The sequence below is a fragment of the Rhinatrema bivittatum genome, chromosome 11, assembly GCF_901001135.1.
Source record: "Rhinatrema bivittatum chromosome 11, aRhiBiv1.1, whole genome shotgun sequence".
NCBI classification, from domain to species: Eukaryota; Metazoa; Chordata; class Amphibia; order Gymnophiona; family Rhinatrematidae; genus Rhinatrema; species Rhinatrema bivittatum.
In genome coordinates this window covers 47,882,285-47,908,347 of record NC_042625.1, presented here as the reverse complement: position 1 = coordinate 47,908,347, position 26,063 = coordinate 47,882,285, and the positions used below count along the sequence as shown (strand labels likewise).

The 26,063-nt window shown below is 45.7% G+C and overlaps 1 protein-coding gene across 10 annotated transcripts in view; it reads right to left on the bottom strand.

Moving 5' to 3' along the window:
* GNB1L (G protein subunit beta 1 like) overlaps nt 1-25,837 on the bottom strand; it is a 116,725-nt gene extending 90,888 nt beyond the window's left edge. For 2 of the 10 annotated variants that reach the window (XM_029619921.1, XM_029619927.1), the window contains exons 1-3: nt 23,561-23,928; nt 23,289-23,385; nt 17,391-17,535 (exon numbers count right to left, since the gene is read on the bottom strand). The gene's annotated coding sequence lies outside the window, so the exon portion shown is untranslated. Of the gene's footprint in view, nt 1-5,063; nt 5,156-17,390; nt 17,536-23,288; nt 23,386-23,560; nt 23,930-25,771 lie in introns of those variants that run through there. The other 8 variants (XM_029619922.1, XM_029619928.1, XM_029619926.1 and 5 more) reach the window with 7 other exon arrangements.
* Nucleotides 25,838-26,063: the final 226 nt, after the last annotated feature.

Sequence of the window (26,063 nt, the reverse complement as noted above, 5' to 3'; positions counted from 1 at the left end):
AGATCCAAATGTTTGAATTATGAAAGAGGAGTGGGGAGGAGAGAGGAAGTGTGTGCAGAAAAAGCATTGCACTAGTATAGTGAACAGGGGATGCATGGCCTGGCTGATCACTTTGGGATAGATATTCAAAGCTGTCCAACTAAGTAACTTAGCCAGTTAGTACGGATGTGCAGAGGGACGCCATACGTTGCATTCGGGATTCGTACTCGTCGGGGGGCAGATACATTGCATTCGGCAAGGGCCCCCCCCCCCCCCGATACGTTTATACGTTAATTCTTATTTGTTTCCCCACTAAAATTAAATTAACTACAACCCCCCACCCTCCTGACCTCCCCCCCAAGACTTACCAAAACTCCCTGGTGGTCCAGCGGGGGGTCCGGGAGCCATCTCCTGCACTCACATCCTTGGCTGCCGGTATTCAAAATGGCGCCGATAGCCTTTGACCTACTATGTCACAGGGGCTACCGGTGCCATTGGTCAACCTCTGTCACATGGCAGGAGCAATGGATGGCCGGCGCTATCTTGTGCTCCTACCATGTGACAGGGGCTGACCAATGGCACCGGTAGCCCCTGTGACATAGTAAGGGCAAAGGCTATCGGCACCATTTTGATTACTGGCAGCCGACGGCCGGAGTGCAGGAGGTCGCTCCTGGACCCCTGCTGGACTTTTGGCAAGTCTTGTGGGGGGGTCAGGAGGGTCCCCCAGGACTTGCCAAAAGTCCCTGGTGGTCCAGCGAGGGTCTGGGAGCGATCTCCTGCACTCAGGCCGTCGGCTGCCAGTAATCAAAATGGCGCCGATAGCCTTTGCCCTTACTATGTCACAGGGGCTATCGGTGCCATTGGTCAGCCCTGTGACATAGTAGGTCAAAGGCTATAGGTGCCATTTTGAATACCGGCAGCCGAGAGTGTGAGTGCAGGAGATGGCTCCCGGACCCCCCGCTGGATCACCAGGGAGTTTTGGTAAGTCTTGGGGGGGGGGGGGGGAATCAGGAGGGTGGGGGGGTTTGTTTAAATTGGCTCCTTTAGACATCTGAATAATTTGGCGAAGATTCGTTGTATTCGTGGAGAATCGCAATACGTTTCGCTTCCCCACAAATACAACGAATATGGCCCTATACGTTGCAGATTCCCAATTCGTAGGGAACGAACGCACACCCCTACCAGTTAGAACTAATCCAGCTAAGTTACGATGTATATTCATCGGCACGGCAAAGCTGCTGAATATACGTGCATATATGCACACTTTGCTGGTTAAGTCTACCCGGCGAAGTTTAGACATGCTCTACGACGCATGTACACTTATGCGGCTAACTCTGAATATTGGTAGTTAGCCGTTGCTTCGGCCCTGATCCGCCCAGTACATGCCTACTTTTTGTGCATGTGGGTTTATGAGCTTATATACACTGGAATTTTAAATCATGCTTGTGTATATATGATTTAAAATACACACCTACCATGCATATGTGTGCGTCTCATTTTAAGCCGTTTGCCAAGTCCGCCCTGAGGTCATCTAGACCCTTGTGGTGCTTCATCTTACACTGCCCCCAGTTGACCCAGACCCATTGCCCTGTTGTGTTAGACCTAAAAAGCGATCTCTACAGATTTACACCTCATCAGGAGCTAACAAGCTGCCAAGTGCTGCAGCCTCGGGTTTTTAAATATGGATTTACACGTTCAGTAGTTGGGCCCACCCCGGAACGCCCAATCCCTGCCCATGCCCCTCCGTTTTTATTTCTTTTGCTCGTGCACATACACACATAAATTAGCGGCTTTTAAAATCTGTATCGCTCATGCGTAACCCACATACTCACATATAAGGGCCTTTTAGCATGAGGAACGCTTTTAAAATTCAGCCCACTGTGAGAAAAGTAAGGGGTAATAAAAGCAGTGGTAAATGAGGGTAATATTTCCAGCACCCCAACCCCCCCCCCCCCCCCCCCCAGTCTGTGGCTGGAAAAAGGAGATGTGATAAAACTGGGATAAGGGGAACTATTCAGCAGGGGAGAACAGGCTTAAACTAATATTTAACAAGTTACAGACTAGGGTAGGCAGTATACTAAAGAGCTATTCAATGCAAATTTCCCATAGCCAGCCACTTTCAATGGGCCAAACAAGCCCATAATCAGGCTGGGATCTCTTTAATTTTGTGCTTATCCTTACAGACAATCCCTAAGAACACAGCTCATTAAAATACACCAAGACGTTAGGCTCTTGTTACAAGCAGTAGTAATCTTGTGCTTAAGCAGAGGCTGCATAAACGTTTTCTTATACAGCTTTGTGTAAAATTAAATTGAGCTCCTGAATTTTTACTTCTCATTTCATATTGTTTCATTTACAGTTTGGCAAACAACCCTTTTAAGTAAGCTGGATACCTTGCCTACCTTAAGAGGCCTTTTTTTTTGTTTGTTTGTTTTAGATAATTTTCCTCCTAGAACCCACCATTACAGTCTGGATGCAATCAGCTTCTGCTTGATACTGAAAGCCCTGAAGGCTCGGTGTGAAGTTATGAATCTCCAGCAAGTGGCAATTACAGTCAGCCAGGGCCCTTTCTGTGGGTGTTTTAGCAATTCCTCATAATCCTAACACACTTGCCATTTTGGGCTGGAGTTTATATGTCCCTTGGCACCATCAAGTAGATCTATGACAATCTCTCATCTCACAGAGTCCTTAATGGTCCTTTAATAGCCTCTTCCTGGGGTAAAGTAGAAAAACAGTGGACTTTTCTGGTACATGGAAGCTATGTATAGATATATATGTCATAACTCATGTTGGTGAAATAGTGAGCGGCTTTGAAAGGGAGTACGCTGAACTTGACAAGGAACAGTCAGAAAGAGGCAATATTGAGTGATGGTCATGTTCAATGAAGACAGTGAGCTCGGAGAATAAAAGCTGCTTGTTAGCAGTGCTCAAGAGAGGTTATGTTAGGATTCTGAAGAAGTGAGATTGGAAGACATAGGACAACGGAATAGGTTAAAACAAATATAAGGGATTGAAGCAAGCAGTATTGTTCATGAGAGAAGCGGTCCCTGTGTTTAAGTGAGAATTGTGAGGCTCACCGATCATAAAAAAGTGAGCGATCCTGTCAACTGTTGAGAGTCAACACACAAGCATCTATTTGAATTTTCCTAAAGAAGCTTATTTCCATTTATTTGATATTCCCCTGATGAAGCAGACTGGCAAAACAAGGGCCTTGTTGGGATCTGGGATATAGCGTTATGTTAAGAGATGATTAGAATTCGGGTTCAACAGAGGTGACTCAGAACAGGATTCGTTAATATTTAGATTAGCTATTGAGAGCAAAGATTTAGTAATATGTATTAACTGATCGGGATGAGGCATTTTTATAGATGACTAAAAACAGAGTCTATGCATGTTGTGTGCAATATTGAGATTAGGGATTTTTGTAAAATCACAGTGGCTATACTATTTTAGCATTGTATTGAAAGAAATATCATAAGAGGGTATTCTTATTGCAATTTATGTAATGTGGATTTGGGAGGTTTTTTATGGATGAGTTGTTAGTATGAATGAGAATGTATGGGGTGTGTGAGTGTTTGAAATTTTTAATGAAGATGTTTAACAATGTTGACTGTTGAAATGACCGCAGATTCAAAGAATACGAAGTTTAATGTAGTTTGTATTTATAATTATTTGTAGTAGAGTGATTGTTTGAAATTATTGATATGTGCTTGTATCCCACTCTATTGAGTGTTTTTTCTTATGATAAGCGTTAAGCACATTTGATGAGCAAATATTGCCTAAAGTTTTTTGTTTTATATATATTTATTTATTTAAAGGCTTTTATAGACCGGTATTCGTAAGAACATCATATCGGTTTACAATAAACTTGAGAGAAGCAGAATTACAATTAACAGGGAGTAAAAACTGGGAGGGGGGAATCGAAACAAAGACCAAAGGAACATTGCAGGATTAAAATGATACAAAGTTGTCAACAAGGGAGAGAGATTGGAAATGGGCATTATATATATATATACATACATACATACACACATACACACACATACATAGCTTCCATGTATCAGAAAAGTCCACTGTTTGTCTAACGCTGTATTTTTCAGAACTGTCTCTTTCCTTTTAAAGAAAAGGAAACGACTGAACTGGAATACGGAGGAGGCTATCATGAGCATATGGAATTCAACAACAAAGTAGCCTTAAATAAATCATATGAAACAAAAAGATTCATGGCTACACCCATGAAACAAGAAAGAAAAGAAAAGCATTTCCTTTTGTGTTTGATGTATTCTTCAGAAATCCGTCCTCATTGGCATAAGCATCACGCCTCCCTTGAATTCAGTAACAGGAATCATTTTTCCTGACAATTACTTGGTGCTACCAGACACATGCAGCACTTTGCAGAGACAGTTCCTGCTCCCTGGAGCTGACAGACAGACAAATAAGATCGGGAGGACGTGACTGGGAAGAGGTATTCCAGGTGGGTTCTGGATGGGATTCCTTGCACCAGCAGCAAAGGATCAGACATCTGCTTTCTAAACACTCTTCATAAACCAGGCAGGAAGTGCAGGCCAGCCAGAGAGAGCCTCTCTTCTGCTAGTCAGGGCGGCGGCAAACAGGGGTATCTGCCCCACACCCCATGCTTTGTTTGAAGGCAGGGTCAGTCACCTGTGTGGTCTCTAAAGCTCATACTGATTCAATACGAAGTCCGGCAGCCTACAAAGAGGCCTGTCTGAATTCTGAAAGGGTTAATTTAAGATACGTATGTAATTCAGCGCACCTCACGAGCAACCATTTGGACCAACTATGGTCATTTGCTCCAGAAAAGGTCAATAGCTGGGTCACACGTCCCTCTTGCTAACTCTGACGATTAGTTTGCATGCTAATCCTTGGGGCTGGAGAGAGGGTTTTGGAAGCATCTGAGATGAGCAAAAAGTTAGCACTTTGGAACAATGCGCAAACCAAAGAAAACAGGTTGCATGCTTTTAACTAAATAGCCATCAGAGCCGCACAAAATGTACATTTGCTTTAACAATTACATTCTCTGTTCCTCCATCATGAAAAGTGCAAATGTTTGATTTGCTGCCCACCTTGTTTCTCAAGCATGGAACAAGCAGGATGCAGTTAAACAAGACGCACTCATCTGAGGTGGCCTCACAGCTGCTACAGAAACAGGGACGACCGACTTCCCTTAGCTGAGCTGGGTGCAGGGACAGGCAGAGGAAGAAAGCTGGAGTCACCCTTCTCATATGAGGTGGAGCCTCGGAAGGGAAGTACATTCACCAAACGAAAACACAGACTGCTAAAAATCTCTCTTGGATAAACACAAAAGGAAGTGACCAACACCCTCGATTGTAAGAAATAAAAAAAAAAAAAAAAGAGAAGAGGTGGGGGGTGGGGTGAAAACCTGACTAGAAAAACAAGGCAGAAGGATACAAACAATGGCTGAAGTGCCCGCTTGCACCATCACAATATTACCAGCAGAATCTCAAGGAGTGATAAGCAGCCCCTCCCCCTATGACTTGGTAGCAAGGCCCGGGATCAGTGACGAGCACACACAAAACCGCAGAAAGGAATGCTTTAAGGCAGGGGGAGGGCCACAGAATGCAGCGCCAGCCCATGTGCAAAATGTTTAAGAGCGCCTTTCAAATTAAAGTTTCCAATTTTTTTTTTTTTTTTTGTAACTTCCAGAAAAAGTCAAACTGATTTTCTCCTGTTATCAGTCAGATAAGCTTCAGGCCAATAAAAACCATATGCCCAACTACTCACCAGGCCATCCCCTCTAGCTTGGATCAGCCGCTGCTGGTTCTCAAATTTCGGGATGGCGCACTTTCCAGTGACAGTGTACAAGAAACTACTGTGGGCCCTATTTTCCGACGGAGGAGGAGGAAGACTTTCAGAGTAGGACAGCAAGGAGCAGAATGCATGGGGACAAAAAGACATGAGTGAAAATTAGCCCCAGCCTTGGGGTTTAACGGGCCGATACAGTAAGGTGCGGTAGAAAGAGGTGCGTTAGTGCTGGGCGCACCCGCGTTTGCCGCACGCACAGTTTGAAACACATACCGCTCGATACTGTATTTAAATGGCATGCAAATGCAAGCCGCGTCCAACGCGCATCCATGAAGCGCAATCCATTTTACTTGAGCGCCCGTCCCAAATTGACGGGCGCTCAAGCCAGCAAAGGCGCATGAACGGGCATGCATAACGTCACGGCGTTTGTTCATACGCTTTCGGTGCCTTCAGCGCCCATCAATTTCGCCCTGTGCCTTGCTTCGGGAGGAGGGGAAAGAGGACTGGGCTGTCCCGGAGACCAGCACCCATGGACGCGGCCAGGGCAGGTGAGCGGGGGCTGGGGGAAAGTTTGCCGCCTACCCTTACCCCTGCCTCTAAAGCAGGGGTAAGGGTAGGCGGTAAATTAGCAGGTAAAAGACGCGGCAAGATAGCAGGTTGAAAAGGAGATAGTCGGGGTGCATGTTACTGTATGGGAGGGAATAGCTAATCGGATTATTTACATACATACACATGCCGTGGGCGGAAAGGGATATGCGTCGAGTAAAAGAAGTGGTAAGGATCGGTAAAAACAGATAGTGAATCGCGGGTTAGACTTACGCGGCCAAATTGTGAGTACACAGCGGGTTAGAAACGGGGTAACTGCGGCCGCGCTTTACTGTATCGGCCCGTAAATGAGCTGTTGGACAAGCAATGCCAGGTGAAAAATCTCACCCTCTTGCACAGTATAGACTGGCTCTGCTGGACTGCTGATGAAGGAGTCTCATAAGGAGAAAAGGAATGGCAGGGTGGGCTAGCATGAGAATTAAATCTGAATGCTGTCCCGGCTAACGGGCAGCGGTGTCCAATGGCAAGATGCTGGGCATTATTTATTTATTTTTAGTTTTTATAAACCGACGTTCCTGTATAAAATACATATCACACCGGTGTACAGTGAAATAAAACTGTCGCCACGTGGGCGGCTTACATTATAACAAATAACATTTTAAATAACATTATAAATACATTTAACATTTTAACAGATAACAAAGATTAAAGGAGATTAGGGGAGATTACAGTAAACAATCGGGGTTGATTAAGATTCAATGATGAGCTCTTCAAGAACTTATGGACAACAAGTGGGTCTGGTCAAAGGCTAAACTGATATAGTATTAGCTCATCCTGCTCTTAGTTCTCCGGGAAAGCTTGTGTGAAGAACCAAGTCTTTAGTTTCTTTTTGAATGTATTATGGCAGGATTCAAGGCGAAGGTCTGGAGGGAGTGAATTCCAGAGTGTGGGGCTCGCTGTGGATATTGCGCGTTTCCTTAGTGAGGTTTTTGCCGGCTGGGTGATTAGCAGGTTCTTGTATGCGCTTCTGGTTGGTTTCTTGGAAGTATGTAGTTGGAGTTGGTAAGTTAAGTTGAGAGGCGCGATGTTGTGAAGGGCTTTGTGTATCATCATAATGGTTTTGAAGTGAATCCTGTATTTAATCGGTAGCCAATGGAGCTGCTGAAGGATGGGAGTGATATGTTCCCTTTTTTTGGTGTTTGAGAGAATTCTGGCCGTGGCGTTCATTACCATCTGGAGTGGTTTGGTGGTGCAGGCGGGAAGTCCCAGAAGGAGAGAATTGCAGTAGTCCAGTTTTGGGAGTATGATGGCCTGTAGGACCAGGCGGAAGTCTCTGTAGTTTAGTAGTGGTTTTAGTTTCTTTAGTGTCTGCAATTTAAAGAAGCATTCTTTCGTGGTGTTATTTACGAACTTGTTGAGGTTGAATCTGTTGTCCAGCAGTACACCCAGGTCTCTTACTTGTGGGGCGGAAGAAGTGACTGGACCTTGGCTAGCCGTTGGAGCGATGGGTGGAGAGTGATTTTCAGGAGCTATGAGTAGGATTTCTGTTTTGTTCGTGTTTAGTACCAGGTTGAGGCTGGCGAGTAGGTTATTGATTGCTGTGAGGCATTTATTCCAGTATGCCATAGTTATGTGTAGAGATTCAGCTATAGGAATGAGTATTTGAATGTCATCCGCATAAAGGAAATGTGTTAGCTTGAGATTGGTAAGTAGGTGACAGAGTGGGAGAAGATAGATATTGAAAAGTGTGGGTGACAGTGAGGATCCTTGCGGTACTCCCATCTTGGATTCTATGGGGTGAGACACTTTGTTGTTCACTTTGACCTTGTAGAACCTGTTATCTAGAAATGATTTGAACCATTTGAACGCTGATCCTGTAATGCCTATATCTGAAAGACGCTGAAGTAGGCATGTGTGGCTCACTGTATCAAACGCTGCGGATAGATCCAGTAGAGCGAGGAGGCAGGGTTGACCTTTTTCCAGATTGAATATAATGGTGTCTGATAGTGAAGCTAGTAGGGATTCAGTGTTCCGGGTTTTACGAAAACCGAATTGGTTTGTGGTGAGGATGTTGTTATCATCGAGGAATTCTGAAAGTTGTCTATTTACAATTTTCTCCATAATTTTGGCGATCATTGGTAGGTTTGCTATAGGTCTGAAGTTGGCTGGGTCAGTAGTGGGAAGGTTAGGTTTTTTGAGGAGAGGCTTGAGCATTGCCAGCTTGAGTTGATTAGGGACATGGCCTTCAGTGAGGGAGCAGTTGATGATGTCTGCCACTGGTTTGGCAATGATGTTGGGGATGGAGCTCAGCAGATTGGAGGGGATGTGATCCAAAGGATAGGATGAAGGCTTGATCTTCTTGAGGATGTTTTCTATTTCTATGGTGGACGTGGGTTCGAATGTATCGAGTGTGACTTGGGTAGTATTAGGTTGTTGGTTGGATGGGTCCGATGGTTGGGTACTGTAGGAAGCTGAGTGATTAGAGTGCGGTGAGGGAACCTTGAGGGGGGCGACAAGAGTGGAGATTTTTTTGTCAAAGAAGTCAGCCAGTTCGTTGGCTTTGTTGAGCGCTTGATCATCTGGTATAATGGGTGTGGATGGTTTAGTGAGGGCTGATACGTAGAAGAAAAGTGCTCTTGAGTCGAATATGAAGTGGTGTATCTTTTTGGAGAAGAATTCTTTCTTGGTTTTGTTGATGTCTTTTCTATATGCGTTTAGGCACTCTTTAAATGTAAGTAGGGCTGTCTTAGAGGGGCTTTTCCGCCATTTGTTTTCCTTGCTTCTGAGTTCCTGTTTGCGTGCTTTCAGTTCCTGAGTGAACCATGGTTTCCTGTTGTCTTTTTCTGGATTATGTGATTTTGTCATCAAGGGGCACGCTTGATCTGCAGTCTTGTTGGTGATGTTGATCCATGATGACATGGCCGCGTTGGCGTCCGATAGGTCCAGATGCTCTAGTTCTTTGGAGAGGTATTCACTGAGGCGATCTCCGGTGCACGGTTTCCTGCTGGATATAGTAATTGTTTGAGTTGTTTGTGGAGGGTGCTCCTTGATCTCTAGTACGGAGGAGATGATTTGGTGGTCTGTCCACGGAACCGGTAAGCAGGAGGGAGTGGTGTGGGGTAGTATTCCTTCGTTAATGAAGATAAGGTCTAAGGTATGACCTGCTTTGTGAGTGGGCTCTTTCACAATTTGTCTAAAGCCCATATGGCTGAGGGAGGAGATTAGTGTTTTGCAATTAGAAGAGTGTGGTTGGACATTGACGTGAAGGTTGAAGTCTCCCATCAGTATTGCTGGTTTACCGGTGTTAAGGTGTTTTGCTGCATGTTCTATGATCGGTGATGGGTCTGCTTCTAGTGCTCCGGGAGGAGCGTAAATTAGTCCGATTGTCAGGTGTTTTGAATTGAATAGGGCAAATTCTATATTTCCTAGGTTGTTGGAAGTCTGCAAGGTTAGACCTAGGCCTTTTCTTTTTTTAGGTTTAACAATTTTTATTGATGCAGATAACGGTAAGGTACAACAACAACCTTAAGATACAGAGAGAGATCACGTGATGTGCTGAGCCGGCAAGACGTGAAAGTCACTGGCTCCCAGGCCTGCCTCGCCTATCGTGGCCCATCTGATCGCACACATTGCTCTTGACTCTAACAGGGCCATCTACTGCTATCTATTGTATGTCCACCATTCGTACCTGGTGTCGGACTTCGCCGGGCATGACTACGAAAAGCGGACGGAGAGAGAAGGAAAAACCGCGGGCCCCCGACGCCAAGATGGCGACCGCTGGCGAGGGGGAGTCTGCTGCTGACCCTCCTGCACTCACGGTCTCGGAGATTAAAGCGGCGATCAAGGAAGCCCTTGATGAAAAGTGGTCCCTACTGCATTCGGAGCTTGGGGAGGTTCGAGACTCCATAGCGGCATTGCACCCCCGGCTAGATCAGATGGAATCCCGCGTGTCCGAGCTGGAGGATGGGGCGGGGGCGGCCTCTACCAGCCTGGCGTCGCACACGAAAACCATAGCGGCCCTCACGCAGAAAATAGAAGATTTGGAGAACCGGACCCGCAGGGACAACCTGCGGTTTATGGGGTTCCCCGAAGAAATCGCAGAGAGATCGCTATGCTCGCTACTGGAGGACTGGCTGCCGACGGCCCTGGATCTGCCGCACTTGCGTGGGAAGTTGGTCGTCGAGAGAGCCCATCGTTTGGGGTCCAGGTCAAGTAACTCGGGGCGGGCCCGCCTAGTCATAGCTAAGATCCTTAACTCCGCTCATAAGGCGGAAGTCTGGCGGGCCTCCCGTAATAAACCTCAGCTGACTTACCAGGATCACTCCATTCGCCTGTTTCAAGACTTTTCGGTGGCCGTCTCAGAGGCCCGCCGGCGATTTTCCCCGCTATGCACGACCCTACATAACCGCGACATTAAATTCTCTCTCCTTTACCCAGCTCGTCTCCGCCTGTGGCATGCTGATAAACCCCATATGTTTGATACCCCGGCCGCGGCACAAGACTTCCTGGAGGCGAATGGTCTATTAGCTGCTGGGTGAGAATCAGTTTTTTTTTCTTTTCTCAACTTTTCTCAGTCCGTGCGCAGTTAGCGCTCCTCGGATGATTTTTTTTGTGGTTTACCTTCGTTCTCCTAAGACATGGGGACCTATTGAACACCCACCTGCCATTTTCTTTTTTTCTCGTTTTTTTTTTTTGCTCTTCGTTCCGGAGTCTTGGCAACCTTTTGAGATTTGGACCCTCCTTTCCCACTCGGGCAGTGTTGTGCGCCCCGAGAGACGAGGACTGCAAGCCTGAACACATTATTTAGCGGCAGAGAGTTTTTTTTGGTTTTTTTGTTTTGTCCTTATGGTGCCTGCTACGGAAGGCTGTCCGTGCCTGGACATCGGGCGCTATTTTCGGCCATTTTGTTTACCCCCTAGGTGCTTACCGGGGCCCTGTGTTCTTTTTTTCTTTTCTCTCTCAGGGTTATGCCCACTTGGAGACTCAATCCGGCAGGGTTTTTTTTCCTTTTTTAGATACTGTTCTCTTATACGATTTATCATACCCTGAAGGCTCTGGTTTCTGGAGGGAGCCCACATTTGCATCCGGGACCTTTTTTTTTGTATATATTCATTTTTGGTTTGTAAGCGGGTGGGAGATGGGGTTACATTTCCCTTTAGCCTTGTGTTGTTATGGCATGTTTTTTATTACCTGCTCCGGTGGGGACCCATTGTAATGGCCCTATTGCATGTTCTTGTGTGGGGCATTCGACTTAATTGTTGACCATGAGGCAGGCCTGGTCACGTCGATGCGGATCTCTACGCTCTCCAAGTGGAGGGTATGGTTTGGAGGAATTGGGGGGATGGGGGGGGGGGCCTTATGGGGGTTGGAGGGGGAGGGAATGGGGGGGAAGACGGGAGGAGGGGATGAGGGGTGGGGGTTGTTTGCATCATCGCTACTGTCCCGTACATTTCTGGCTGTCAGTGATTTCACTCCACTCGTGTGGGCAGTTGCTGGGATCCTATTGGGTAAGCGGTGGAAGTGGAGGGGAGGGGGGGAGGGGGGGAGGACATTACCCTATTTGGACAGACATAGACGGATGACTGTGTGTGGACTTGGCATTGCGCCTGCTGCTGGAGGTTATGCGGGGGGGGTCTTAGCTGGGAGGACCCCTGTCGCTTACTTTGGCCGACACCACTTTCCCCACTATGACGTTTCTTTTGCCCATGAGTAATTCCACTAGGATTGTCTCTTGGAATGTCTGCGGCCTGCACTCCCCCATCAAACGTACTAAAGTGCTCTCTTTACTAAACAAGCACTCTGCGAAGGTGGCGTTCCTACAGGAGACCCACCTCACCGATGTTGAACACGAGAAGTTGCGCCGCCTTTGGGTGGGAGAGGTCCGCTATGCTTCGGCCTCCACTAAGTCGGCTGGGGTGGCTATTTTATTCCATAAATGCCTTCCTGTTACTATCCGTGCGGAAATTAAAGATCCCCAGGGGCGCTTTCTTATTGTGGTCACGGAGCTCTTTAATCACACAGTGGTGCTTTGTAATATATATGCGCCCAATATCTACGACCCCCGTTTCTATCGTGGGTTGTATTCTCATCTGATCCCATATTTGTCTGACACTCTAATCATAGGGGGCGATTTTAACACTGTTAGGGACGCACAACTCGATGCCTCTCGTAGTCGCGATTGGGACGCAGGGGTGGGCCGCGGCCCAGCCATGTTGGAATCTCAGCTCCACCTTTTGGATGTTTGGAGGACCCTACATCCTACTGAACGAGACTTCACGCATCTGTCTAGAGCACACGCCTCCTTCTCTCGGATCGATTACTTCCTCCTTAGCGTTCACGCTTTCCCTCGTGTCTTGGAGGCAGGGATTGAGAGCATTGTTATTTCAGACCATGCCCCGGTATGGGTGGACATGGGGCTCATGCCTCCCTCTGCTTTACCAAAACAGTGGCGCTACCCTTACTATTTGGGGCAAGATGAGAAATTCACTGAATTCCTTAGGGTCAAATGGAACGATTTTGCACTTCATAATCAAGCCCATGAGTCTAATCCCGTCCTCTTCTGGAATACTGCTAAGGCAGTGTTGAGAGGCGAAATCATCTCTTATGTCTCTCAACGCCGGAGGACTCTCGACAGGCGGATTCTGGCCTTGAGCACCCAGGTTCATCAGGCCCGGGCCTCTCTGATCCGGTCTAATACGGCGGACGCCCGTGCCCTTTACCTATCCCGACGGCATGCTCTCAATTCCTTACTTCACCAACGGGCCAAAAAAAGTTTCCTTTATTATAAGTTTCAGCTCTATCAACATAGTAACAAGCTGGGAAACTGCTGTCCAATCTTATTAAATCCTCTAGGGCAAGCAGGTTTATTCCGGCACTACGTATTTCCCCGACCGAGGTAGCTAGGGACACTCAGGCCATCCTTACCCGTTTTCGGGCGTTTTACTCTTCTCTCTATGCTTCCGAGGGTTGGGATGGGCAGCGCTGTCAGGAGTTCTGTGATAACCTTCCGCTCCCGAGTTTGACTTGGGAACAGCGGGATCAATTAAACGCCCCTATCTCCGAACAGGAAGTTCAAATTGCTATTCATTGTTCTAAAAATTTTAAGGCCCCGGGGCCCGATGGGTTTACTGCGGAATTTTATAAATTGCTCAAGGATTCTGTCTCCAAACCTTTGGCATCGACATTTACTGAGTTAATTGCCCGGGGCTCCTTCCCAGATCACGAGAATGCGGCCCATATTGTTTTGATTCCCAAACCTGGGAAAGACCCCCTCTTGCCGGAATCTTATCGCCCTATATCATTGCTCAATTATGACCACAAGCTTTTAGCTAAAATTCTGGCGGACAGATTGGCGGTTTGTCTCCCATCTTTGATTGGCGAACATCAGGTGGGCTTTGTCCGTCGGCGCTACGCGAGTTCTAATATTCGGAAAATTCTGTCGGCCATGACGATGAGTCGGTGGATGTCCCACCCTTATCTGGCCATTAGCTTCGACGCAGAGAAAGCGTTCGATAGGGTGGAATGGGATTACCTCTTTTTTGTCCTGCGGCGTATGGGATTTCAGGGCCTTTTCCTACAGGCTATCCACTTGCTTTACAATGGGCCCAAGGCTCGCATAATGGCTAATGGCTCTCAGTCTGATATCTTTCCTGTGGCGCGCGGTACTAGACAGGGTTGCCCCTTGTCTCCTCTGCTCTTCTTGTTACAGTTGGAACCTCTTCTGCACGCAATCAATGAAACACCGGAGATACGGGGGATTCGGATGGACTCTCTCATCTTTAAATACGTGGCATTCGCTGACGATCTCTTAGTTTTTATCACTAAACCCCAATCCTCCTTGCCGCCCCTTTTGCGCGTACTTGAGATTTTTGGGTCCTTCTCTGGCTTCCGTCTCAATGAGTCCAAATCTGCAGCCTTAGCCTACCCCCCCACCTTGCGGGATACCTGGGTTGGCCCCTTCCCATTGCAGTGGGCGGGAGATAGCTTATGTTATTTGGGGGTTTGTCTTCCCTCCGACCCGGAGTCTCTTTATCAAGCCAACATCCCGGGCCTTCTTCGCCACACTACGGACCAGCTGGGGGCGTGGAGGGGTCTGCCTCTTTCAGTCGCAGGGCGTGTCGCACTTATCAAAATGACCCTGCTTCCGAAGTGGCTCTATCTTTTGCAAAATGTGCTGTTATTTTTGAAACATAGGGACTTGGCCCTGGTGGACAGCGCTATGCGCCGCTTCCTGTGGCGTGGTGGGAATTCCAGGATTCCGTTGAAGTGGCTAAAGAACCCGCGAGTAGGGGGAGGTTTGGGGGTCCCGGACCTCGCTACATATAATCTAGCCTGCAACATGCGGATCCTTCGCAATTGGTTAATAGAGACTTCTGACTACACACCTTTCTGGGTGGAAAGGGCTCTTTTGCACCCGCTGGCCCCGTCGTATGTACTGCAGGCTGAGGCAGGTCACCTTCCCCCTTTACTGCACGCTTCAGCTCTTATCCGACCCTTGAGGAGTACATGGCGTCGGTTGGTGAAACTCTTACGCATCCCCACAATTTGTGCTTACTTCCTCCCCATTCAGGGTAATGCTGAGTTTCCTTCCGGTTCCCAATCTACGATGTTTCGTCAGTGGGCGGCTAAAGGTATCACCCGCCTGGGGCATTTCTGGACCCGAGAGGGGTTGTTCATGCAGTTCTCGGATTTTCAAGCCCTGTATCAGCTGGGGCGCGCACACACCTTCTACTACTTGCAGGTTCGACACTATGTGAGGGCTTTGCCGTCTAACACTCAGGAGCTGGCAGTTTATGTGGCGCTCGATACTGTTTTTCACTTTGAGAGGTTGAGGGCCCCTTCCATTTCTAGTTATTACAAGGCCTTGCAACAACAAACTCTGATAGATGTCTGCTCCCCCTTGGTTGCACGCTGGAACGGGGATGGTGTGTTCTGGATTACTAGTTTTATTTTACGTGTATGTTTCAGGCGTCTATCCAGGATCTCATCGAACGTGTATTATCGGGAAATGCAGCTCAAATTTTTATGTCGAGCTTATGTGTCCCCTCAGAGGGCACACCAGTTAACAATAGCGTCTTCGCCGGAGTGCCCGCGCTGTCTCGCGGCGGTGGGCTCCATGTCTCATGTTTTTTGGGCATGTCCCCCTGTGCACCACTTTTGGCGTAGACTGGTTGATTACATGTCTGCTCTGCTAGACGTGGCATTACCTTTTTCACCCCTGTGGGTGCTTTTTGGCTGCGTTTCCCCAATCCGAGTTCGAGATCCTGGCTCTCGCTTACTTTTCCAAAAGGCATGTTGTGTGGGGAAGAAAATCATCTTACAGGTTTGGCGCTCCTCGGATACCCCATCTTTTGGTGCGTGGAGGAATCATTTCCATGCGATGATGACGATGGAGAGCATGGTGGCCCGGGGCTCCCCCGGCAGACGACGCAGATTTTCCAATACGTGGAACTGTTATCTCCAGCAGCTTACTCCCCAAGCACGCAGTCTGGTCCTGAACGATTGACGGGGCTCGCAACGCAGGGGCTCATTGTATTGCTATACTTCTTGTGAATGCGCAATTATTAATGTCTGTTCTGTACTCTGTGGAAATGAGGGAGGTGGGGGGGGGGTGGGGGGCGGGGGGCTACCTTATTGGGTGTAAGACTCACCTTACAGAGAGGGATCTGAACCAACCCATCTCTGTGTTGTTATCTGTTTTTCTTTGTTAAAACTCAATAAAAACCGTTTTACACAAAAAAAAGATACAGAAAAATATAGAGTGCATCACAATTTTATGTCCCCCTTCTGCCCCCTCCACCCTTACCCCCCCCCCAAAATCCTCTGCTAGATGTGTCCGCAACAGATTAAGTAAGGTAGAGCCCTCACCATCACCACCAATAACAACAGTATGCGTAATCAATGTTACAGTGAAACGAGATGGATATAAGTGTCATGTATGGATAGAATGACATTGGATCCACACCCAGCCCTGCAGAGGCAGACCACTAGAATTCGCAAGGATAAACTGCTACATACAAGGAGAACACATCAACAATGGTCAGGTATAACAGATATGGCATTCATGCTTGAGATATAGATGTCCAGGAGATCCGCCATGTCAGATAAGGGTTCCAAATGCGGTGAAAGGATTTCAGCCGCCCGTATTTTTCCGCTGTGAGTTTGTTCAGGGTACAAATTTGGTCCGTCCTATTTTGCACCGCAGCCAAGGATGCAGACCTAGGCCTTTTCTAGCTGCGAGGAGAAGACCTCCTCCTCTTTTTTTGAGTCTAGGAATAGATAGGAAGTCGTAGACCTGAGTGGGTAGCTTTACCATTATCATGGTAATGTTTGGGTTTTTTTAATTGAAATTTTATTGACTGCTCAAGGAATAAGCAGAACAACAGGCTATAAGAAAGTACCATGGTAACATTTTTAATGTAACTCTGCATGTTAATCTGTATCCCGCCCGCGGAAACTCCATGTCAGGGAAGACCTGTGTAGTGTGGTTGTAATTATATCTGGTCACGTGCTTAAGTGTCAAACAGATTCCTAGATATTTTGCATGCACTGCAGGACCGACACCATGGGAGCGTGTCTTGTAAGCGATTCATCTCTAAAAGTGAGGAATCCTATGAGCTATAGTCAATTTCTTGCAGCATTTATTGTACCAACATCAGAATTATCCAGAGAGGATATTCTACAGGCCACAGGTCCATTCTTCAGATATCTGTGAAGGGTGCTGTGAAAGAGGATGCTGAAAGCCCTTTCACCAGTCACTCTCCCGCTCAGGGCTTCCCAAACTGTGGGTTGGGACCCCAAATGAGGATTGCCAAACCTTCAGTTGAGGTGATGAGTGCCTCAAATGTCAGTGCTCTTCAAATCACTGTGTCAATTCCACCCCAGCTCTAATTCTTAACAGGGATTTCTGAGTGTTATGTGACCATCATGCTAGGTAAGCATCATCGAAAAATGTTTGTCACACATTCTGATCTCCACTTATAGGGGGTTTTTTTGGGGTTTTTTTTTTTTGAGAAAATGTTTTGCACATAAAAAGTAAACATGTCACTGGTGCCACAGCTCAATATGAGCTTTGTACTTACCTCATAGTGTGCATTCTTTTACTTTATCACCATTATTTCACCACCAGGTTTGTCTTTGTAGTCCTTAGCGTGCCCGCTGAGCCAGACACTGGTCGGTGTTTCAGACAATTAAGTCCTTCAGCAGGGTATGGTCACTATAATATTTCTGCAATAAACATAGAATCAATTGATAAGGTTGTTTGCTTCTTTCAATGGAAAATTAAGAGACCTACCATCGGTATCTATCGAGATAATCATGCCACTTATATTAAGGAGTGCCAATCTAACAGCACACTGAAAAGGTTTAGGCAGTAAAGGCAAGTCGATGACATAATTTCCAGTGAAGTGTTGTGCTGAAGGATCAACAGAAGCCGAGAGGAGGTCTCAATTGTCCCTGGTATAGTTGAAAGAAGTATACAGTTTTATCAATTTGTTGTAAGTTTATTGCACACCCCTGTATATTTAGTGACCGTATCCTGCTGAAGGACTTAACTGTCCAAAACAAAGACCCATGTCAGGCTCAGCAGGCACACTAAGGATTACAAAGATAAAAATGGTGGTGAAATAATGGCAATAAGAACGCACTCTGTGAAGCAAGTACAAAGCTCATATTGGGTGGTGCCGCAAGTGACTATTTTATTTGCAAAACATTTTCTAAAAAAAAAATAAAAAATAGTAATCTATACATGAAGATCAATGAATATATATAAGGCGGAGATCTGAATGTGTGACAAACATTTTTCAACAATGCCTAGTATGATGGTCGTATTATATTTATAAATCCCTTTTAAGAACTAGAGCTGGGGTAGAATTAACATAACGATTTAATACAAGAATCCTCCTGTCTCGTTCAAAACGAGAGGAAGTAGTGCGATGTTGTAGCAACTCTTCCACTGCCAGCATCATTAGTAGTGGAAGTCAGCATAAGGCCTGTGAGTGAGCTCATGCTCACTGGCCCTGCCTCTCTGTGGTGACAGAAAGCCCTGTGTGAGGAGGGAGCAGGGCTCCTGCAGGGCCTGTGAGCTTGCACTTGTTTACAGGCACCAGGCGGACTTTCCTTAGTAACTCTGCAGCCACTTGCAGATTAGTCAAGCTTGGGACCAGCCGTGAGAGAAATGGACGAGACTGCCAGGACTCTTCCCTCCTCAAACACCACTGAATCTACCCAGGAGTAAAATGCTGCCTGCCTCTTCCCACCAGCTGTCATTTACAGTCTGCCCAGGACCAAAAGGAAAAAGGATGCCACCGGCCCTAGCCAGAGGGATGTTTGAAGGGGTGGAATAGAAGCAGGAGAGATTTAAGGTTGGAAAAAGTGAAGAGGGATTGGCTGTGGAGGGTAAGAGGGGAGGGGGGTGGAAAAGTGTGAAAAGGGAATGAGGGAGGGGATGTCAGAGGATCAGCTGGGGATTTATAAAGGGCTTGGTGTGAGAGAGGATCAGCTGGGGGTGGGATGCGGTGGAGAGGGGAGAGAGAAGCAGAGGTTGATAGAGGGGGATACAATTAGTGGTGTGCAGGGAGGGTGAGGGGTGATTGTTGGACAGGGACCGCATCCCTGTTAAATTTGTTTTAGTCGTTCTCTGGGGTCACCTGAATTTTGAAGTGCTAAAATGGGGTCACATTGTCTAAACGTTTGGGAAGCTCTGCTCTAGCTTACGCTTCCTTTAAGAACATCCCCCGGCACAGGATATGTAGGAGTGCACACTCACAAAAATAGCTGAATTAGCACAAGTCTGAGACTTGTGTGCAGCAGCACAATAGTCCAAGCTTGAATCTCAGCTACAGAACCATGTGTCCCTGCTGTAATCATTCACAATTCAATCGCTCCAAGAGCACACGTGCATTCACATTTTTCTTTTTCCAGAGACATTGTCGAATTTGGGGAAAAAAAACAAAAAAAAAAAACTCTCTTCTAGAGTGCAAGGTTTTTAAAATTATTTTTGTTTGACATTTGATCAAATAAACACTGTCTGATGAGGCTCTCCGAGGGTGTAAACATTTCAGCATTGACGCATGAATAGATTAAAGAACTGTAAAAACCAGGAGCACTTTAGAAATCGGGTGCAGGCTTAGATCACACCGGTTTTTGAAATCAAGGGACTTTTTGGAAATTTGCACTAATTATGCAAACATCATCGAACATGTTCCTGAAAGGTAACTGAATTATAAACGTTCCTGAAAGACGGATGCATGTGACAGTACACAAAACAAAGGGGTTTTTCCCCCCACACTGAAATTTATCCATAATGAGAGGCCCGCTCGTATCATATGAGCCCTCTACTAACAGCCCAGCCCATTTTCTACCTTTCTATTTCTCGAGAGCAGCTATCGGACTTCAGAGTGGAAGGGAGCAGCTGCAGCTGTCACTGCTGTTAGTTGTGCAAAGGATCCCTTCTGGTACCATTTACAGTTTAATTTGGCCCCAAAGCTCATATTGAGTGAATAAGGGATGTCTAAAAGCGTTAATGCACTAGTTTGTACTCCCATCCTGTAAGGGAGCAATGCAGAGAGCAGGGTTCCAGGAAATCACTGTTTGCCTGCAAGCCGACTAAGTATCACCAAGCGTGAATCTGTAAACATGTGTCCTGTGTACATGGAAAGCGCTATAAAATAAGACACTAGCTTGTCAACTTTTCCTGAACTGTAGAGGCAGAAGCCTAACAAGTCGGTAGGTTTGTTTAAATGTTAGTCACTAGTGGTTTGTGACCTTGGGCAAGTCATTTTACTTTCCACTGACTGAGGGACAAACTCAGGGCTTGATTGACTGAAGGCTTTTCTCTCATCCTGTGCCTATGGGAAAAGTCCTGAGTAAATGAGGCTCTGAAATTGTGAGCCCTCCAGGGACAGGGAATTATCTGCAGTACCTGAATGTAATCTGCTTTGAATATAAATCACATAGTGCAGCACATGTTGAACAGTCAGATCTGAGTTTGGAAGCTTTTTGCCCAGGGATACCATATTTATAAAACAAAACCATCAATAAACCATTTTTTTAAACACATGGGGCACCACTATCAAATTCCTGAGTGGAGTATATGATTAAATATCTGGACATATTTGGCCCACGGCCATTTACCAAACAGGTCAGAGATCAGACAAGGCTGTCCTCTCTCTCACCCCCTCTGTCTATGTTATAGAGCTTTTTATGGAACAGATTAGATGGCAAGTGAGAATCAGAGGGATCATAGTTCCAGGCACACAAGAAAGACAGCAAGCAAAGTGACAAGCATTCTCACTGACATCTGGAGGACTGTGGCATAGCTTCGAAATCAAGAATGAACGGGGAAGTCAGCGATCATGCTGTTTATAGAGAGTAAGATCCAGCTGCTGACCGTACCCACTTCTCACCAAGACAAGCCTGATCAAAATTCTAGGAATTTGGTTTTGAGAGAGATGGAGTAGTCCAGGAGCATTGGAAAGAGAGACTCGAGAACATGAACCTGAAGGAGGGAATGTGGAGATCAAGAAAGTTGTCCTTCAAGGGAAGGGGTCCCAGTGCTCAAGAATGAACCTCCAGGATGCAGCACAGGTGTGGCCACTTCCATCACCAGGGCAGCCTTCATCCTCATCTGGAACTCCAAAATGGATTCTGTGAAGTATGCAGTTCTGTTCAAGGTACATCTAATGGCGAGGTGGGGGGGGAGCCCCCATCCTTGCCACCATATTTCAGTGCTTCTTTGTTTACAGTTAATTAAGATTAACCTGAGGAACAACTCCAAAGCATATATAGGATACCTAATGCTTTGGAAAAGGCAAGGCTGGGAGAAGTAGGAGATCTCACTGCCTGCCCCCCCCCCCCCCCCCTTTTACAAGGAGCTGGAGCAATTTGTGAAGAAATTTGGACTACAAAACATCACACAGCCTTCCTGATATGAAGAAATATCTACAAGCCTATCTGTGCCAAGAATACCATGGATCCTGAGAACAATGTACCAGAGGCCACCTGCATCATGAAGTGGCAGAACATCAAATCCAAGAGATGAATGGGCAGAGACATTACATGGATGGCTATAAAGAGCAGCCTGATCTTAAGGACATGTTTTGTTTGTTTGTTTGTTTGTTTGTTTATTTATTTATTTATTTATTTATTTATAAAAAAAAATTTTATATACCGACATTCATCCAGGATATCACAACGGTTTACAGTGTAACAAAAACAAACGCCAGGCCCTCATGTACATGTCTGTACATGAGGGACCTCAGAAGAGAAAGGCATTTACCTGAGGGGTTGCATTGCTTGCTCTAGGAGTGCTTTTTCATACAGGACTTACTGAAGACCAGGACAATGAACTGGGACTGCATTCCAAGGAGGGAGGTATTTATCAATGTTCCACTAAGGGTTGCCAAAGACACACCTGCAGAGAGCCATTTGCTAAATCAAGGACACCTTCCTTTTCGCCAGGAACCATCTCATCTATCATACAGAGCCAGTATCCATCCAGTCCAGCTGCATTCAGAGCTTGTTCCAGGATACATCTTCAATGTATCCAAGGAGGAAGATGAGGAACACAGACTTTTTCAATTTAGAGACACTACAGACCATGGGGTAGCATGGTTGGTACCAACAGGCTACAACATCATAGAAACTAATCAGATCAGAGCAGTGATGCATATATCTTTTTCCTTTGCAATAGATAGAGATAATGTCTTCAGGCTATATATGCGAAATAGAGAAAAATGTTTTCATGGTAGCAGAGTCTGGATATATCCGGATCTCTCTAGACAAACTCAGGATAGAAGAAAAAAGTTTCTAGGTTTGAGATCGGAGGTTGAACAGAGAGGGGGGAAGATGCTGGTTAAATTTCCATGTAAATGTGAGGTAGAGATCCAGCAACAAAAAACGGTATTCTTCGAGGTATCCCAATTGCGATTATTTTTGGATTCCAACCCCCAGGGAACTGCAGTGGTAGAAGCTTGAGTGTAATTTAGGAGATAATCCTGGTAGCATTCTCAGAATTTCAATTGTTCATTGGATGTTGGGAACTTCCCATGTTTTCCTTGTATATGGCTCCTTTACATAACTTCATGAGTTACTTTTTTCCTCAAAGCTATATGAATATGTACTGTGAATACTAGATCATTAATGTTATTTCTTACATTTATGTATAATTTATAATCTGTATTCTAACAGTGACTATGTACTAAATGAAAATGCATAAATAAAAAAAAAAAAAAAAAAAAAAGAAACTAATCAGATCAATCTAGCAGATTGGTGGCAGCCACATAGAATTTATATTTCTATGTTACTAAACTAACCTACAATTCACAAGTACTTTGAATTGTATATGCAGATATTTTTGCATTCAGCATAACAGCATCACATACAATTAAATGTACCTGATATTGTTATGCTGAATGCAAAAATTGCTTAAACTTTTAGTGCAACATATATTTGCTTTATGTAAACTACCAATTAGTTATCTCATTGAACAGATGCTATTTTAGAAAGCAGTTCTGAAACCCTGACTTGTCAACCTGCTCTGCCTTCCTCTGTCCTGCCGACATGCCATGTCCCGCCGACATGCCATTTTCTGGCATGGGTCAAAGTAACACAGTAACTTTTACTCGTAGAGGGGAGGGCAATGCTCAGACTCCCATTTTACCTGGATAACTATGCAAGTAAAATCTGAAAATTGTTCTCTTTATGATTGCAATATAGTATGAACCACCCTCTGTTTTATTCATAATGCATCAATAGCTTTGTAAAATGTATACATCTATTTTGTTTTAAAACAAAACCCTCCAAATTTTTATGAATGAGATTTCTACAAGACTCCCCTTATGCATCAATAATCTAAGAATTTTGTTTTTACAACATCAGAACAAAGGCAAAATTCAAGGAGCCGATTGTGGCAATTGAAAAGAAAAAAAAAAACAAAACCTCCCTTAAGTATGTTGTTGAAAGATGAAAAGTTAACTTACTCTTTACAGCACTCGGGATTTCCTTCCCATTAAATGGCCCGCTGGTGAATGGACTGGAATGTTGACACAGTCCCCCGTGTTGATTTTAAAGCCCCATCTGTCAAACCGGAAACAGAATTCAAGAACACACAATGCACCTGCTTGTTTGTCAATAACACTGGTAAATGGCCTTTAACAATTACAGAAGAGCCTATGCCACTGCATTCATCCCCATCCCAAAGGACTTCACATGCGTGTGGTTACTAAAAGCCAGGGCAACTATTCATGCTCACCATGGGAGACCCACAACTGATGATAATATTCCAAAACGTTGTCCTCGAGAGCGGATTACAAGCTATACACATCAATGGCCATTTTTAGTGATGCTTGTGTATGCTACATATGCCTAGTAATCAACAACCAATTTCTGAAACACAATCACCATCAGCAAAATACACCATTTGCACAACCAGTTTTATAAAGCCACGTTGTTTGTTTGCTTGCTTTTTTTGTTATTAAGGTGTTTCCCTACTGAAACAATCCCCTCTATTTCCATAGCACCCCATAAACAACGCGCCTGCGCGGCTATGCCCAGCTTCCAGACCTGCCGCGCACTTGACCCAACACCCAGCACGCGAGAGGCGGGGCCGGTGCTGCCAGGGAAGTGACGCTTATACCCAGAAGTCCATAGGAAGAGAGCGGAGGAAAACCAGCAAAGGAAATGATGTCATCAGCACCGCCTCCGCCACCCACCTGAAGGCGGGACCAGACTGGGCAGCCACGAGTCCAGTAAAGGAAATGACGACTGCAGTCCTTCTCTCACTCCCGGAAGGAAAGTAGCTGCTGCTTGGGCAGCCTTTTGGACGGAGAGGAGAAGAAACGCGTTGAGAGAGCATTGCTGCAGGCTCTCTGATGGGCTCCTTTTATAGGAGAGCGCATTTTTAGTTCATTTGGCTCCTACAGCCGCTGTTTATAGTTGAGGGACTGAATGCGTTTGAGTTGGGTGGGGAAACAAGCCAGCTAGGTGTGTTTGAGAAGGGAAAGGGGGGGGGGGGAATCAGCTGGAGGAGGGAATTTGGGTTTTATTTATTCCGCTTTTTCAGACTCTTGGCAGATTACATTCAAGTACTGAATGGGAGAAAAACCTTAGTAACTCAGGCCCTACGTTTGTACCTGAGAGAGTGGAGGGTGAAGTGCTTTGCCCCAAATCACAAGGATCAGCAGTCGGATTTGAATCCTGAATGCCCTAGTTCCCAGCCAGCTGCTCTAGCCATTAGGCTACTCCTCCATGTCTACCCTACCTCAGCTAATCTCCACAATTGGGGGGTGGGGGGTAGAAATGTCAATTAGCTGAGGAGATTTACAGGAATGGTGGGCCAGAGAGGGGTTGGAGTGAGAATCTACTGGAGGGGGGGGGGGGGGACCTGCTGATGGGGGAGGCAGTAGTGTCAGAGAGGTGATTGAAAAAAGGGGTTTAAACCTGTACTGAACAGATCCTTCCAGTTTGTTTTCAGAGTTTCACTCCCACATGGGAATAATATTCTGCCTCTAGTGGGGGGAGACTTGGGGCAGTTGATGCAGCACAGGCCCAATCGCTCTTGTGCTCCCTTTTCCCATCTGTGCCCTTCAAAAGGAGCATTGTCAGTGGTGCAGGCTGCTGGGTCTTTGAACAAGCCCAGGGCTACCTGACTCCAGCCTCCTCTCTCCATCAGCAGGCTTCCTATTCAAAGGAGGACCATGGGAACTTGCAGTGCTGTACTTGCTCAAAGATTGTGGAGTCTGTGCCGCTATGACTGTTCAGGAGAGTCTGGGTGGAATAGGATAGATAGGGCAGAAAGGGATGAGAAAGGGGTGGGGGGAAAAAAGGATGGAGGGAAGGATTGGAGGAGAGAATTAAAGGAAAGGGTGTATGCGAGGGAGAAAGAGCAGGTGAGCAGTGTGTGCGCATAAGGGATCAAGGTGTTTGTGTGAGAGTTCTGGAGGGATGTGTGTTAGCCAAAGGGGCAATGACAGTGTGTGAGCAGGAAGGATGTATGTATGAGGTGGTAAATACCATGCTGTAGAATAAAGAAAAAGGTTGAAAAAAATGGGATGTGGGAATGAGATCAGCAAGAGAAGAGAGAAGCAACAGGACTAAGATTGCTGATGGTTTTGTTAAATTTGGAGGTTATTTAAGGGAAGTTGCAGATATTATTGTGTATTGATGTTTATTTTTGGGTTTTATCATTTGGTTATGATAGTCATCACTTGTAACTACAGTAGTTCAGTTATTTAACTGTGATAGTTTGGTTAACATTTTAACTGTTCCATTGTACAGTACTTTGACAATTGCTGTGAAATACAATAAATACTGCATCTTCAGGATGTGATGGAAATTTTACTTTATTGGTTGAGAGGGAGTGTGATTGTTTAGCTTTGTGCTAGAGCATATTGCTTCCATAGGGCTCATTGTAATAAGATGGGAGTGAAAAAGTGTATGCTGTATTACAGTCCACATTTCTTACCGTGTTTTCTAAAAAGACGTTAATTCCTGATGCAGTTAGCTAGTAGCATGAAGATGCATTGGGAGTTAAAAACAACCGCATGTAAACCTAAAAAGGTATACAAAAAGCACATATAACCATGTTTAATGTAAACAAATTACATGTTTACTATCATTTTCCAAAAAGGAGATCTGAAGCAGTTTACAGTAGAAAAAAATCTATAATACAGTTCAATCCATAATGCAGGTCCACCACATGCCCATTTTTAGTAGGGCTCAAATATAATAAGGTGCCCTAAACTCTCTGCACATAG